The sequence below is a fragment of the Lissotriton helveticus genome, chromosome 8, assembly GCF_964261635.1.
Source record: "Lissotriton helveticus chromosome 8, aLisHel1.1, whole genome shotgun sequence".
NCBI lineage: Eukaryota > Metazoa > Chordata > Amphibia > Caudata > Salamandridae > Lissotriton > Lissotriton helveticus.
Window position 1 is genome coordinate 1,322,938,432 of NC_136069.1, and position 16,665 is coordinate 1,322,955,096.

Consider the following 16,665-nt stretch of genomic DNA (forward strand, 5'->3'; position numbering starts at 1 on the left):
TCAGTGACATCACTGATGACATCACTGATGACATCTCAAATGACATCACTGATGAGATCACTGATGACATCTCATTTGACATCAATGACCACATCACTGATGATATCATTCATGTGACAATACAATGCATCTCCTCACGTTTTAATATAACCTCTGTTTCACCCAGTGTTAAATACAGAGTATAATTTTTGAAACCATTGACACACCAATACTAGTTACTACATACGTACTCACTGATTCCTACGTCTACACACACATTCACTCATTCACCCATACAATCATTCATACATACATCTTTACAACACTATCATATGCACTCATACACCTATACAGACACTTACACTCTGCCACTCATCCATGGAGTTACTCACACACCTAGTCAGTCCTGTAAAGAATCAATCACACTTCCATTTTCTTGTCTATACAGTTAAACATAGAGCACCTTACATTTTCAAACATATACTAACACATACTTACTTTCTTATACAATCATTGATACAAGTACACATTGATCTGCACAGAGTCACACACCTCCCAGCCAGCCACACACACACTCAGTCTCCTATACAAATACTTGGACAATCAATCAATAACCCATATAGTTAATCATATAGCTACTGATCAACACATGCAGCAGTTTACAGAACAACAGACATAATGATGCACAAATTAAGACAGTTTAGTCACTAACCCATGCACTCAGTGAGACACATTTAATCACTCACTCATACATTCAGTCATGCACCTACTAAATCCTTCGTCCAGACACTTATACATCTACTCATTCTTCAATATGTAAAACATATTTAAACTTTACAGAAACACACAGTCACTGGATGATGTCATCAGTGATCTCATCAGTGATGTCACTGACCATGTCATGAATGATGTAATATGTGACATGATCAGCAGTGGATTGCGGGTGCGCGATATATAGTTAGTGCAACTAACTATATATGGAATTTCAATGGTTTTGTGTGAGTAAAATAAGGTTTTTTAAATGCTAATTCCTAACTATATATGGTGTATAACCTATGGTTTTTTCAGTGAATTTTCAAGGTTTTGTAAATGCTAATTCCTAACTATATATGGTCTATAACCTATGGTTTTTTCAGTGAATATATATATATATATATATATATATATATATATATATGTATATATATACATATATGTGTGTGTGTGTTTGTGTGTATTATTATTGTAGTTATAGTTAGGACCTATTTTGCATAGGAAATCCACAACATTCTATTTGGAATAACTTTGGCGTCGGGTGACGAATCTCGCGAAATTTTCAAAACTAATGGCCAGCTCCAGTCTGCTCCTATCCTGAAAGTCTTGGGGTGATTCGTCAAGCGGGGGCCGAGAAAAAAGAGAGGTCTCAAAACGTATTTTCCCCATGCAATGTTCCGTAGGAACCGTTCATCGCGGCTACAGCCCGAACTGCTGAACGGAATTACACCAAATTTGGCAAAGAGGTAGTCTTTGGTTCAGACTCGTGCCTTTTGCTTGAATGGTGTAAATCCGTTCAGTAGTTCCTGAGCAAATGACATTTAAAAGTGCATATATATCTATGGCCGCGCAGCACCCTAAGAGCACCCTGCCGCGCACTAGCTGTATTTTAAACGGCTGTCAACATTCCACATCAGGAAGTGTTGGCAGCCATCTTGTGCCTCGGTAGAACTGAGGCACAAGAAACCTATTAAAAAAACACGCAAAACGCGGAAAGCGGACACAGTAAAAACACCCTGACCCCCTTGGCAAAATCCATGCAGGATGCGCAGATCCTGCCGATCCCCAAAAAAACGAAGCGCTTCAAGGCTAATTAGCCCCCAGGGGCCAAATCCCAGGGGCATGATGAAAAAAAGTGTGGGGGGAGCCAATCCCCCCACACTGCCCCGGGGAACACCACCCCCGGGGCTTCGTAGTAAAAATTTGGGGGCATCTAAGGCACCCCAAGCCTCGGGGACCTCCACCCCCTGGGGCTTAATGTAATTGACATTCCGAGAGTCACACTACCCCCCCCCCCGCAGCCCCGGGGACCACCACCCCGGGGCTGATTTTTTATTTAATAAAAAAACCCTGTGTGGGGGGCTTGAACCCCCCCATATCCCCCGGGGAACGCCACCACCTGGGGCTTTGAAACAGGTGGGAGGGGGGCAGCGCAGCCCCCCTCCTGGGGCCCTCGAGGGCCCTGGGGACCACCACCCCCAGGGCCGGCTCCTGCAGTGTCCCGGTGTGCCCACCCCGGGACGCTGCCGCTTGCAATGGCAGGGTGGGAGCCTAGCGGCTCCCACCCTGTCATTGCAAACTGCTTTCCAACATTGAAGCGAGAGCAGGGAAACCTGCTCTCGCTTAAATGAAGCAGAGCAGATTGCTTTTCCACATGGCGAGCAGCATGTTAACTGCTCCCCATGTGGAAAAGCAATCACGGCTCCCGCAGGAGGCGGGGAGCCGGTGGGACCGTGGGGGGATTGGGGATCCTCCACAGTCCCCAACTAGAGGCCAGGCCCCAAGGGATGGGGTCCCTGGGGCCAGAAGTGGCCCGGGAGGGAAGCCATCGGCCCCACTCCCCATTATAAGAAAAAAAAACAATGGCTGGCCCCTGGGATGGGGTCCCCGGGGCATTAAGTGGCCTGAGGAGGGTGGCTACGCAGCCCCCTCCATGAAAAATAATTTAAAAATTGTCCATGCCTCGGGGGATGAGGTCCCAGGGGCCCGGAATTGGCCAACCTGCTCTCGCTTCAATGAAGCAAAGCAGATTGCTTTTCCACATGGTGAGCAGCATGTTAGCTGCTCCCCATGTGGAAAAGCAATGCCGGCTAACGCAGGAGGCGGGGAGCCGGTGGGACCGTGGGGGGATTGGGGATCCCCACAGTCCCCAACGAGAGGCCAGGCCCCAGGGGATGGGTTCCCCGGGGCCAGAAGTGGCCCGGGAGGCAGGCCATCGGCCCCCCTCCCCATTACAAGTAAATAAAAACAATGGCTGGCCCCTGGGATGGGGTCCCTGGGGCATTAGGTGGCCTGAGGAGGGGGGCTACGCAGCCCCCCTCCATGAAAAATCATTAAAAAAGTGTCCATGCCTCGGGGGATGGGGTCCCCGGGGCCCGGAATTGGCCAACCTGCTCTCGCTTCAATGAAGCAAAGCAGATTGCTTTTCCACATGGTGAGCAGCATGTTAGCTGCTCCCCATGTGGAAACGCATTGCCGGCTCCCACAGGAGGTGGGGAGCCGGTGGGACCTTGGGGGGGAATGGGGACCCCCCACAGTCCCCAACGAGAGGCCAGGCCCTGGGGGATGGGGTCCCCGGGGCCAGAAGTGGCCTGGAAGGGAGGCCGCATCTTTACAAGAAAAAAAACAATGGCCGGCCCTGGGATTGGGTCCCCGGGGCCGTAAGTGGCCTGAGGAGGGGGGCTACGCAGCCCCCTCCATGAGAAATGTTTAAAAAATTGTCCATGTCCCGGGGATGGGGTCCCCGGGGCCCGGAATTGGCCAAGGGAGGGGGGGCTAACTGGCCCCCTTCCCGTAATTAAATTATTTTAAATGTCAATTTGGGGGACAAGTCCAGGGTGATGGGGTCCCCAGGGCCCCAAAAAAGTAAAAGGTAGCGGGGCTACGCAGCCCCCTTCTTAAAACAAGAAAAAAAGAAATACCGCCACACCCTCTCCTTTCAGCCCCCTGGCGCGTTTGCAGATGGGGAACGAATTCCCCTTGAATACTGGGGGTCCCTGGGGGCCAACTGGCCCACCAGGAACCTCCAGTATGCGCCAGGGGGTTGCGTTGCAGAGAGGTGTTCTGAGGCTACACCCCTTTTTACACCTCTCTGCAATGCAGCTCTGTTGCGCCTAGTGGAGGTAGCTGGTGGGCTAATTGCACCCCAGGGACCCTCAGTATTTAAGGGGAGTTAATCCCCCAACTTAAAACGCACCACGGGGCGCGTTTGCACAGTGGTGAAGGGAGGGGGCGGGGCCTGTGTTCAAATGTGTGCAAACACACCCTGTGGTGCAGTTTAAGTTGAGGAATTAATTCCTTGTCAATCCTGAGGGTACATGGGGGCCAACTAGCCCACCAGGTACCTCCAGTAAGCGCCACGAAGGTGTGTTGCAGAGTGTCATATAACTGGGCGTGGCCTCTGAACACCTCTCTGCAATGCAGCCCCCTGACGCAAACTGGAGATACCTGGTCGGCTAGTTGGCCCCCAGGGACCCACAGGATTGAGGAGAAATTAATTCTCTAACTTAAAACGTGCCACAGGGCGTGTTTGCAGACATGTCACCTCAGGCCTCGCCCCTCTCCTTCACCACTGTACAAACGCGCCCCGTGGCACATTTTAAGTTGGGGAATTAATTCTCTTTCAATACTGAGGGTCCCTGAGGGCCAACTAGCCCAACATTTATCTCCAGTATGCGCCAGGGAGCTGCGTTACAGACAGGTGTTCAGAGACCACGCCCCTTTTTACACCTCTCTGCGACGCAGCTCTGTGGCGCTTATTGGAGGTACTTAGTGGGCTAGTTTAACCTTAGGGACCCTTAGGATTGAAGGTGACTTAATCTCTCAACTTAGAATGGCCACAGGGCGCGTTTACACAGTGTGGATGGGAGGGGGCTGTGCCTGAGGTGATGTGTGCAAGCACACCCTGTGGCGCGATTTAAGTTGGGGAGAAAATTGCCCCTCAATTCTGAGGGACCATGGGGCCCAAGTAGCCCACCAGATGCTTCCAGGAAGCGCCACTGCGCTGCGTTGCAGAGAGGTGGTGCAGGCTGTGCCCCTTTTTACATCTCTCTGCTTTGCAGCTCTGTGGCGCTTACTGGATGTATCTAGTGAGCTAGTTGGACTCTAGGGACCCTCAGAATTGAAGGGGAATTATTTCCCCAACTTAAAACGCGGTAGATGGCAAATTTGCACAGTGGTGAAGGGAGGAGATGGTGTACGAAAGTCGCTCTATATATACTGGACCGAAGTGAAATCAGCTAAAATACGAATTCCGATTTACTGACCTGTTATCAGGAGAGACTTCAGTGCTGCATCTTTGAGCCCAGTACTGATCCTGAAGTAATTTTAACCGTACTTACCAGTAACTTGAATTTCCTTACATAGGATATCATTGCCTGATTTTTGCTGAAAAAGTTTGTGCTGATTTTTGAAACATACAAATATTCCTCTAAAAACAGCCGAACTTCGAATTCCGATTTACACACCTGTTATCTGTAGAGACGTCAGTGCTGCATCTTTGGGCCCAGTACTGATCCTGAAAAGTAATTCTAACCATAGTTACCAGTAACTTGAATTTCCTTCCATAGGCCAACATTGGCTGGTTTCACATGGAAATTCTTTTAAGTGTGGAGTTTTGGAACTTTAAAATATTCACCTAAAATCATCAGAACAACTAATTCCAATTTACTCACCTGTTTTCAGGAGAGAACTCAGTGCTGCATCTTTTAGCCCCGCACTGACCCTGAAAAGTAATTCTAACCATACTTACCAGTAACTAACTTGTATTTTGTTCCATAGGAATCCATTGTCTGGTTTTCACTAGAAAAGTTTCTAAGTGTCTATTTTCACAAACTACAAATATTCCTTAAAAATTGCCTGTATGACTTAAACGCATTCTTTCATCTATTTCCAGGAGATGCACCAGTGCTGGATCCAAGATCCACCACTGAGTAAGAAAAAGTAGCGATAACACTACTTACCTGCTAAGTGAATTTCCTCCCATAGGATGGTGATTCTATGTGAAAAAATGTCTGTGTCAACTTTTAAAATACAATAATAGTCCTTAAAATTCACTAATGTATCCAATACACTTTTACTCAACTGTTTACAGGAGATGTTCTAGGACTGAATCTAGGATCCAGTCCTGTGGTTAGAAAAGTAATCCATAACGTAACTAATTGCATTTAACTAGAAATTCACATTGAGCTCAATGTTGCATTGTGTTGAAATTGTGTTGCCCATTGCAACAACTGTAACTTCTGTACTTCAAAGTATAATGCCTATTTTCAAAGTATTTCAACTAAAGTAATTTATTCTGAGAAAGTATATTTTGTAATGTAATGTATGATGTAATTATAATGTAATCAAAAAATAAAATATCTAAAAATAATTAGTTTAAAAAATGTAGTAAATCAGTATCAAAAAAATAAATATAACAATTAATACATTTAAAAATTGTCATTTACAAAACCTTTGAAATTCACTGAAAAAACCATAGGTTTCACACATGTTATAGTTATTAATTAGCATTTAAAAAACCTTAGAAATTCACTGAAAAAACTATAGGTTTCAAACATGTTATAGTTAGGAATCAGCATTAAAAAAAAACTGAACATGCACTGAAAAACCCATAGGTTTCAGGGGTATTATAGTTAGCTGGACATTTCACGCGTACAACACCATTGAAATTCCTCTGTTATAGTTAGCTCTACTAACTATAACTCGTGCGCCCGCAATCCACTGCTGATGATGTCACATATTACATAATTCATGACATGGTCAGTGACATCAGTGATGACATCACTGATGACATCTCAAATGACATCACTGATGACATCCACGTGACAATCAGATACACCTCATCATAGAATAGTATAACTTTTCATCACTCACTGTAAAACACAGTGCCATATTTGAATCCATTGACACAACAATACAAGTTTCTAAAAACTCACTCAGTGATTCCTAGATCTACACACACATCTAATCACTTACCTATAGATTCACTCATACATGCTGTCAATGATCAATAGAACACTATCAAATACATTTATACACCTATATTGACATTACACATGAGCACACATCCTATTCACTATTGCAGTCATCCTACTCACTTATGCAAACAATGGATCATTCGAACGTGAACCATCGAACTATGTATTCTCAAAAAATGTCTTAACTGCTTTTAAGCTATCAGAGGTTAACATCGAGCTGTTACTTTCTTGGTCTCCTGCCCAGTTGAAACTTTTTCTAAAGCACTTTACCACACGACTAAGTTTTGACCTCGACTCTCAACATTGTCTTAAACTGTCATTATATAAAAATATTTCTGAAACTATAGAATATAAGAAACCTCAGCAATATATTAATTTTAACCTGTACCACGGGGTCAGGAGATCGATTGTTTTACTCCGATTCGGAATACTTCCTGTAAAAACCATCACATCTAGGTGGTATTCAAAAGAAAACCCTATTTGTAATTTATGTAATAGTGAGGAGCAGGACTTGGAACATCTATTATCTATTTGCACAAATGCGTTAGTGGTAGAAGCAAGGAATAGATTTCTACGACCAGTTTATTCACAATGTAGAATTAACTCAGTACAGGAATTGATTATTTTATGTAAAGTTCCGCCAAACGAATTTGTATGTCACATTTTTTACAAATTTTTAAAATCATTTTTAATTTTATATTAGAATGAACATTTTTACAAAATTGTGTAAATTTGAATATTGTGTATTTAATATTTGTGGTTCTCAGTGGAGAACCAAATCAAATACAATAAAACTTGTCAAACTTATAAAAACTTGTCAAACTTGTGGATCATACTTACATTTACTCAGCTACACACTATAAAAACACCACTTAATTTATTCATATAGATAGTAACTCATACTTAATGTGTTATAAAATCAATATTACAAGTATACAGTTATCCCTACAGTCCCTCATACAATCACTGACTCTTATATATACTTATTTATATACAACAACTGTCACATACACTGCCTTTTATTTTTCTAGTTTGTTGGACATGTACCATTGAGAGATATATTTGCTCATCACCACACCCATAAAGATATTCACTCACCCAAACAACTGTTATAACATGTAGTCTTAACGTCATATACCTACTAAATCAACTATTCACACATCTTTGGGCAGTCACACACACCCCACCAAACCACACACACATTCATTCTCCCATACAAATACTCAGTTAACTAATCAATAAATAATATAGACTTTCACATAGCTAGTAACCAACTGGTGCTGCAGTTTAGACAACAACTGACAAAGTTATACAGATATTCACACAGTTTAGTCACTATCCAATATATTTAGTGAGACACTATAAATTAGTCAAATAAACAGTCAATCACACAGCTACTAAATCCTCCATCCAGATATTTATATATCCACTCATTCTTTAATGCATGTTGTTATATATATATATATATATATAATACATATTTAAATAACGAACCAAACCACATTCACTGGATGATGTCATCAGTGATGTCATTTGAGATGTCATCAGTGATGTCACTGACCATGTCATGAATGATGTAATATGTGATATCATCAGCAGTGGATTTCGGGCGCGCAAGTTATATTTAGTAGAACTAACTATAACGGAGGAATTTCAATGGTTTTGTACGAGTGAAATGTCCAGCTAACTATAACACCCCTGAGATCCATGTTTTTTTCAGTGAATTTCTAAGGTTTTTTAAATGCAAATTCCTAACTATAACATGTCTGAAACCTATGGTTTTTTCAGTGAATATATATGTATATATATATTACCTACTGGCGGTCGCCAGTAGGTATATATAGTTAGGATTTTTTCTCTATGGGATTTTTGAAAATTCTATGTCGAATAACTTTGGCGTTTGAGGACGGAATTGGCTGAAATTTTTAGGAAAATGGAACATTTTGTTTCTGAGCAGCCCCTGGAAATTTGGGGGGGTTTCGTCAAGGGGGGGCTGAGAAAAAAGGGTGAGCTGTGTAGTCTTATTTTCCTGAAAAATCTTAATAGTTCTGTTTGGGCATCTAAGAAATTGGGTCGTATAGTCGGGACGAATGATAACCTTTACTGAGGAGAGACATTTCATTATCCGATAGACTGTGTCTGGTGAGATTAAAGATGGGCAGAAGATCTGACTCTAATTCTGTCCCATTCGCTGTGTTTGTCTCCTGTGTTTGTTTTTCAGGAAAATAAGACTACACAGCGTTTTCTTGTTAAATCCCAGCCCACCGAAGCATCACCCTTTTGATGGACGGAATTGGCTGAAATTTTCCTGAAAATGGCACATTTACTCTCCGGTCCTTCCCTGAAAGTTTGGGGTGGATTCGTCAAGCGGGGGCCGAGAAAAAAGGGGGGTCCCAAAACGCGTTTTTCCCATGCAATTTTCCATAGGGCGGTTGGCCTCACTTTGAGCTCGAACGGCTGAATGGATTTACACGAAACTTTGCAAAATTGTAGGGACTGGTAGCCCGATGTGCCTTTGCTAGGTCTCAATATATGTGCTTCAGTGGATTTTGAGAAATTAACGTTAAAAAAAAATATATATCTGTAAGCGCGCTCCGGGCAGCGCCCCGGTTCGCGTACCTGACGCGTAACGGAACTTCGCGAGGAGAAGCATATTGGCTCTCCGGTGCCTGTCAACAATCCAAACAGTCTGGAGCGGCCGCCATCTTGTCTCTCGGTAAGATCGAGAGACAAGAGGTGGCAATAATGAAAGGGGAAATGAATAAAAGGGGGCAGGGTAGACACCCCCTGACCCCCTAGATTTGAAGTGGGTGGCTGAAAAGGCCCATATAAAGCAAAATAAATAAATAATTTTTTTATTTTCGCGGGTTAAGCGCCCGGTTCGCGCACCGGATAGCGAACCGGGAAGCGTGACCGGCATAGCTACGGGAGTCCACCATCTTGTGTTTCGATAGAATTTATACACAAGATGGAGGGCAAAGAATGTTGGGAATGGGTAAAAGGGGGCATGGTAGACACCCTCTGACCCCCTGGGTTTACTGAGGGTGGTTGAAAGGGCCCATATAAAGCAAAAATAAATAAAAATAATAATAATTTCGCGGGTTAAGCGTCCGAATTTCAGGTGGTATCATCATTCATGACATAGTCAGTGACATCACTGATGACATCACTGATGACATCTCAAATGACATCACTGATGACATCACTGATGACATCTCAAATGACATCACTGATGACATCACTGATGACATCATCCAGTGACTGTGTGTTTCTGTAAAGTTTAAATATGTTTGACATATTGAAGAATGAGTGGATGTATAAGTGTCTGGATGAAGGATTTAGTAGGTGCGTGACTGACTGTATAAGTGAGTGAATAAATGTGTCGTACTAAATGCATGGGTTAGTGACTAAACTGTCTGAATGTGTGCATCAGTATGTCTGTTGTGATGTAAACTGCTGCATGTGTTGATCATTAGCTATACGAGAGGCTATATGTGTTATTGATTGGTTGCCCAAGTATTTGTATGGGAGATTGAGTTTGTGTGGGGGTGGCTGGGAGGTGTGTGACCTGTGCATAGATGTGTGAGCAGTTGATTCACTAGGTGTATGAGTTCAAGAGTGCATGTGGAAACAGCTACATGGGCGGTTGACTGTGTGCATGAGTGTATTGATGAGTGAATGGATATCTCAATGCTACATGTCATAGTAAGTACATATGTAAAACACAGTACATGTGAGAGTTGGCATATGTAAATAACTGTGCATGAGAGCCAGTGAATGTGTGAGTGGCTGTATGGATCATTGTGAACTTGCATCAGGGATTGTATAAGAGAGTAAATATGTGTTAGTATATGTTTGAATAAGTAAGGTGTGTATAACTGTATAGTTGAGGAAATGGAGGTGAGATTGATTCTTTGCATGACTGACTAGGTGTGTGAGTAACTCCATGGATGAGTGACAGTGTGTGAGTGTCTGTATACACTGAGTGTATCTAAGGTTATATTAGAGTCTGAAGAGGTTCATCGTATTAGCACATGAATGATGTCATCAGTGATGTGATCAATGATGTCAAATGAGATGTGATCAGTGATGTCATCAGTGATGTAATTTGAGATGTCATCAGTGATGTCATCAGTGATGTCATCAGTGATGTCATTTGAGATGTCATCAGTGATGTCATTTGAGATGTCATCAGTGATGTCATTTGAGATGTCATCAGTGATGTCATTTGAGATGTCATCAGTGATGTCATCAGTGATGTCACTGACCATGTCATGAATGATGTAATATGTGACATCATCAGCAGTGGATTGCGGGTGCGCGAAATATATAGTTAGTGCAACTAACTATATATGGAATTTCATTGGTTTTGTATGATTAAAATATTCACCTAACTATATATATCTATGGTTTTTTCATTGAATTTTCAAGGTTTTGTAAATGCAAATACCTAACTATATATGGTCTCAAACCTATGGTTTTTTCTGTGAATTTCAAAGGTTTTTTGAATGCTAATTCCTAACTATATAAGGCCTGAAACCTATGGTTTTTTCAGTGAATTTGCAAGGTTTTTTAAATGCATCACAATACCCCTTTCAAGCCACCATCCAAGTTCTCCCCTACAGCTGGGATGATACCACCTGAAATTCCGACCTTTGAAAAACTAATCCTAAATGACTTTACAGTTTTAGAAAACAAGAGGAGTTTTATCCCCTACAATATTACGATAGACGAGAGAAAAGCCATTTCCTCCCTCAAGAACAACCAATCCCTGGTTATAAAGCCAGCGGATAAAGGTGGAGGGATAGTCATTCAAGAACTTGACCATTACAAAAATGAGATACTACGACAACTAGGTAATAATGAACATTATTGCAAATTACCATGCAACCCTACCACCGAAATTCAGAAACTAATAGTACAAGTGACTACAGAAGCATTAGATTCGGGTTTCCTATCCAAAAAGGAATTTGATTTTCTTAATACTAAGTCACCACGCATACCGGTAATTTACTGTCTGCCCAAAATACACAAAAACTCTGAATCTTCTCCGGGACGTCCAATTGTCTCTGGATGTGGTTCGGTACTTGAACCCCTTGGGCATTACATCGATTTCTTTATGAAACCATTTGTAGCTTCAACCACATGCTACATAAAAGACACAATGGACATGATCAACATCATAGAGGACCTCCCGTTTGATCCACATCCAGCACCATGTGTACGCTGGATGTGGAATCACTCTATACGAACATTCCTCAGTATGAATCATTACGTGTCATTGAAAAAAGTCTTGAGACACGCCCCCGACCACGTAATGTTCCATCTATATTCATTCTCCAATTGTTAGAGATCTGTCTGACAAAAAACTTTTTTCTATTTGAAGGTCAGTTCTACGGTCAGGTAAGGGGCACCTCAATGGGAGCTATTTTTGCTTCAAACCTGGCCATTCTGTACATGGACCATCTGGAGACATCCCACATCCTGGATGTCTCAAATCCTTTCCACAGTGGCATAGCCCTGTGGAAACAATATATTGACGACATCTTTTTACTATGGTCAGGAACCCTAGACAGCCTTACACAGTTCCACCACTGGCTTAATAACAACAGTGCAGGATTGAAATACACACTTACTTCCAGCAAAGACTCACTACCATTCCTAGACCTAGAAATAAAACACATTGAGGGTCGCCTTTTAACAAATCTACACCGCAAACCTACAGAGAGAAACACCCTGCTCAACTATGCCAGCCATCACCCTCGTGCCTTACGTGACTCTCTCCCGTTTTCGCAGTTTCTACGCATCAGGAGAAACTGTTATTTCAAGGAAGATTATTTCACAGAGGCAAAAGTTCTGAGCAAACAACTCAGGAATAGAGGATACCCACGTAAATTGGTACGTAGGTCTCTCAAACGAGCATGGTACTGCCCCAGGGAAACCCTCCTTGAACCTAAATCTAAACAACCCCAAGACAGGCTTATATGTGTGACCACATTCACTCCAACATCTAATGCTATTAAAAAAAGTGTGTTAAAACACTGGCCGGTCCTAAACGCCGGCCTGCTGAATCTTGAGCGTCCAATGTTTGCTTTTAAGAGGGCGAAGAACATAAAAGACCACTTATTTCGTGCTTCCCTACCACAACAATCAGTAAAGACCACACTCAATGATGCATGGGGCTTTCCTACTCTTTCAGGGCATGCCAAATGTGGCAGCTGCATCTGCTGCGACTCGACCTTAGAAGGGAAATGCTTTGAATATGGCAACATTAAATTTCAAAGAAAATATTTTTCCAACTGTAATTCGCCCAATGTGGTATATGCAATTCTATGTCCCTGTAATCTCATCTACATAGGTCAAACTAAGGATTGGACAACATCGGAGTAGTATACGCTGCAAGACAGCCAACGCCCCACTTGTGGATCACTATACTGAGAAAGGACACAATGAGAGAGATCTTACGTGGACTGTCATAACTATGATAAACCCCCCCCCTAGGGGAGCTGATGTCTCAACATTACTTAACAAGGAGGAACTTCACTGGATTCTGAGGACTAATAGCATTAGGAATGGACTCAATCGTATTGAGGACTGGACCTCTTTGTTATAAGCAGACATTCAGTGATACTCCTTCAAGTACAGAAACCAGATCCTAATGTAACATGTGACTCAATGTGTTGTACTAAATCATGTTTAAAATTGCATAATCTATGTCACTTGCGCCGTTCTTAACACTCCACCACTTTCACTGGTTTTAGCCCCATGCACCTATAGCACCACAGTTACTTTCACTGTTTCCCACCTCTCCTTGGTGTTCCAAGATGTCCGCCACCATAGATAGCAAATTTGCCGTTCCAAGATGGCCACGGCCCCTGGACAACGAGGCTGTTAGTCCTTTGCCTCTTTCCATTACCCAATTGTGGCTCCAAAAACATAAAACAAACTTGGAGTATCCACTTCACGTCACCCGCTATTCAGCGCGAGCAGGAGCTTCCAGGCCCTGACCATCCTCTGCTATTCAAGTAAGTAACATTGGCAGACCATGTTTGTAAGCACTCCCTTTTAGTTTAAAAGCAGGAGATCTAACCCCAGTATTGAATACTTTGTATTTTAGGAGGTGCAACTTGGCACCCAGTGGACATATTCAATTAACCAAAAGCCCCGAGTGCGATCCGGCACTCACTCATATCGATATCAGAAATTAAACTTTTTGAGGAAGGACGACGGCCTAATAATGGTAAATTACTTTTCACTGCGCCGTTTTAAGCACATTCTAAATAATCACATCTGCAAGCCGTTTTTAATACAGACCTTCTGTCACCTCAGATCTAATGACTGCCGCCGCAATTTATGGATCCTAATGTGCGTTCCATTACCGGTACATCTACCTGCTCCTTCAAACATAAGGATTGTTCATAATTCTGCATCCGACCGAATAGTACAAGGCCAACAGTAGTAACGTAACATTAATGCTTGCTTCGATCATTAATAAATCCACGGCACTATCAGTTGTTGTTTTTAAATTTCACCGCAGGTGCATTGCGTCGTCCTCCGCCGCCACTTGTGATTCACCACCCTTGAGTGTTACTAGCCAACTAGTTCCTGCACCTTTTAAAACTCTCCACTGCCGGATTTAAACTACAAACCACTGCGCCACATGAGTACTGTGCGATTTTATCTCAGTTCAAAAGCCACACGAGGACTGCATGATTAGGTCCCAGTTCAAAAGCAGATATCCTTCACCCTCACTAAAGTCACCTATCAGATGCCTAGCAATTCAGTTTTACTTATTTCTAATTTTTTGTATCTTTCCTTCCCCTTGTTTATTCCCTTGTCAATGTTGATACAGTAGTGCGATATAGACATGTGATTAAGTTTAAGACAACAATGATTTATCTTTTGTCCTGAAGATGATGCTTTATACTGTTGTGAATAGCATCGAAACGTCGTCGACACTAAAAACACCATATGCAATATGATTTTATAATATTGTAATGATCAATGCTGTGTAACTGGTTATCTAAGTCTGTCATAAGTGATTGCAAACATACAGACACATTTTATACCCTGCCTTTGGCCGTTCTGTTTTTCGTTGGTTTGTCTTGTGTTCTGTGGGTCACGGCTGTGCCCACTTGTTATTTAATGTTTTGAATCACAATTAATTGAACCTATATGAAATTAAATTCTTGTCCGCCTGGACAAAAGACATACGATACATTTAAGAGTATGATTATTGTGTTTCTTTATTTTTCCTTCCAAAATAGGGACCATTGTTCTTTAAAATACTTAACTGCACAAGGTCCCTATGGCATACCTTCTGGGTTTCCCTTGTTTTGTAAAATAGCCAACCCAGTTGGAGCAATGACAACACAAGACAAATGCGACTCAGTTGTTTTCTGTAGATAACTTGTAATTGCCTTAATTAAAAAAAAATTCCTGTTCGAGCTTGTCCACTCATGTACATTCGAATAGGTTGAAATGATGTGTATGAGCACTCTTTCTTTTCATGAAGTAATCCATGGTCAATCTGTTGTCTCACTTGCATATATATTTGTTTCTGTTCATCATTTAGTTGTTCTTCCAAGTTTGCTAAGTTTGTTACATCTTCTTGAGCTTGATGCATTGCTGGTTCTACCTCATTCATGGCAATTGCTGCTTCATTTTCAATAATTGGTTGTCCTAGTGGATCTTGACTCAGCGTAGCAGAACTTTGAATGTCTTGAGAACTGTCTCTAGCAATCTCAGCTTCAATTGTAGCTTCTTGATCAGTTTCATCGTTCCACATTTTCACATAATTTGCAAAAGCACTGCATTGTATGCTATCTTTACAAGCATTAAAGGAATCTTCATAGCTCTGGAAATCTCCAAGTAATTCCAGTTCTGAACACCATGGGTGGAACACTTGTAAAAGGGCTAAATAGTAAAATTCCCTTTTATCAGCAGTGTCGCAACTCAGCTTTTTGTGATTAATCAATTTTCAATTTGTTTGTTTCACCAAACATCCTTCGGAACCAATGACTCCATATTTTCCATCATTGATGTTCTCTGTAGTATTCCGTTTAAAAGGGTACTTTTGCAGCACTTCATAGAGACACATGTTCTCAAGATGATGACTTATCTGTACTTTCTGGATCTTTTTCTGTTAAATATTCAATTTCTTGTACAGATTTCAGTACTCGACTTCGCATTACTGCAAGACCTAGACTCACCCAAATGATTCTCCTAGATTTGGAGTATAGACTTGCAGATGATAACCGATCTGAGCCTTCGTATGCTCGATTTCTTGATGGGATAACATCTTCAAACTGAAACTGTATAATTTCTTACCTAGAGTCTTCAGATGAGAAATCTCTTCCCACATTTCTTTCAATTCCGTCTTTTCTGATTTTGTAATAAAGGTCGTTACATATCGAGCAACAGCAATGGAATTGTCCGCAACATACTGAATATCCATGTTAGCATTCCACATGGACAAAATAACTGGGTTGTAGTCATTAATGTATTTTGACTCTTCATATCTTCTTAAGTTGTTGGTATTTTTTGAGGACTTTCTTGTGATGGTATGTCGCAAAGATGACATAAAACTGTTCACTCTTCCTTTGGATATTACAGGACGTGGAAATGCAAAACGACATTTGGTGCAGAACTTATCCTTAGATTTGTACTTTGGTCGAGAGTATTTTCCACAACGGTGGCTTTGGAATCGTAAGACTTGTGCTCTTTCTTAAGTTGTTTTCTTCTGTGCTTTTGGGTACAGCACATGTTGCATATTGTTCAATAAAAGTCAAAACAGTATCTTCCGCAACTGTTCCAAATTTGGGGGCGTCCTTGATCCATAACAGCATATGTATATGAGGAGCACCTCTTGCTTGATACTCCTTTCTCCAAAAGAAATCCACAACTTCTCCAAGAGGAGGATTTTTTTATTGCAGATAAAAGACATCATAGCTTC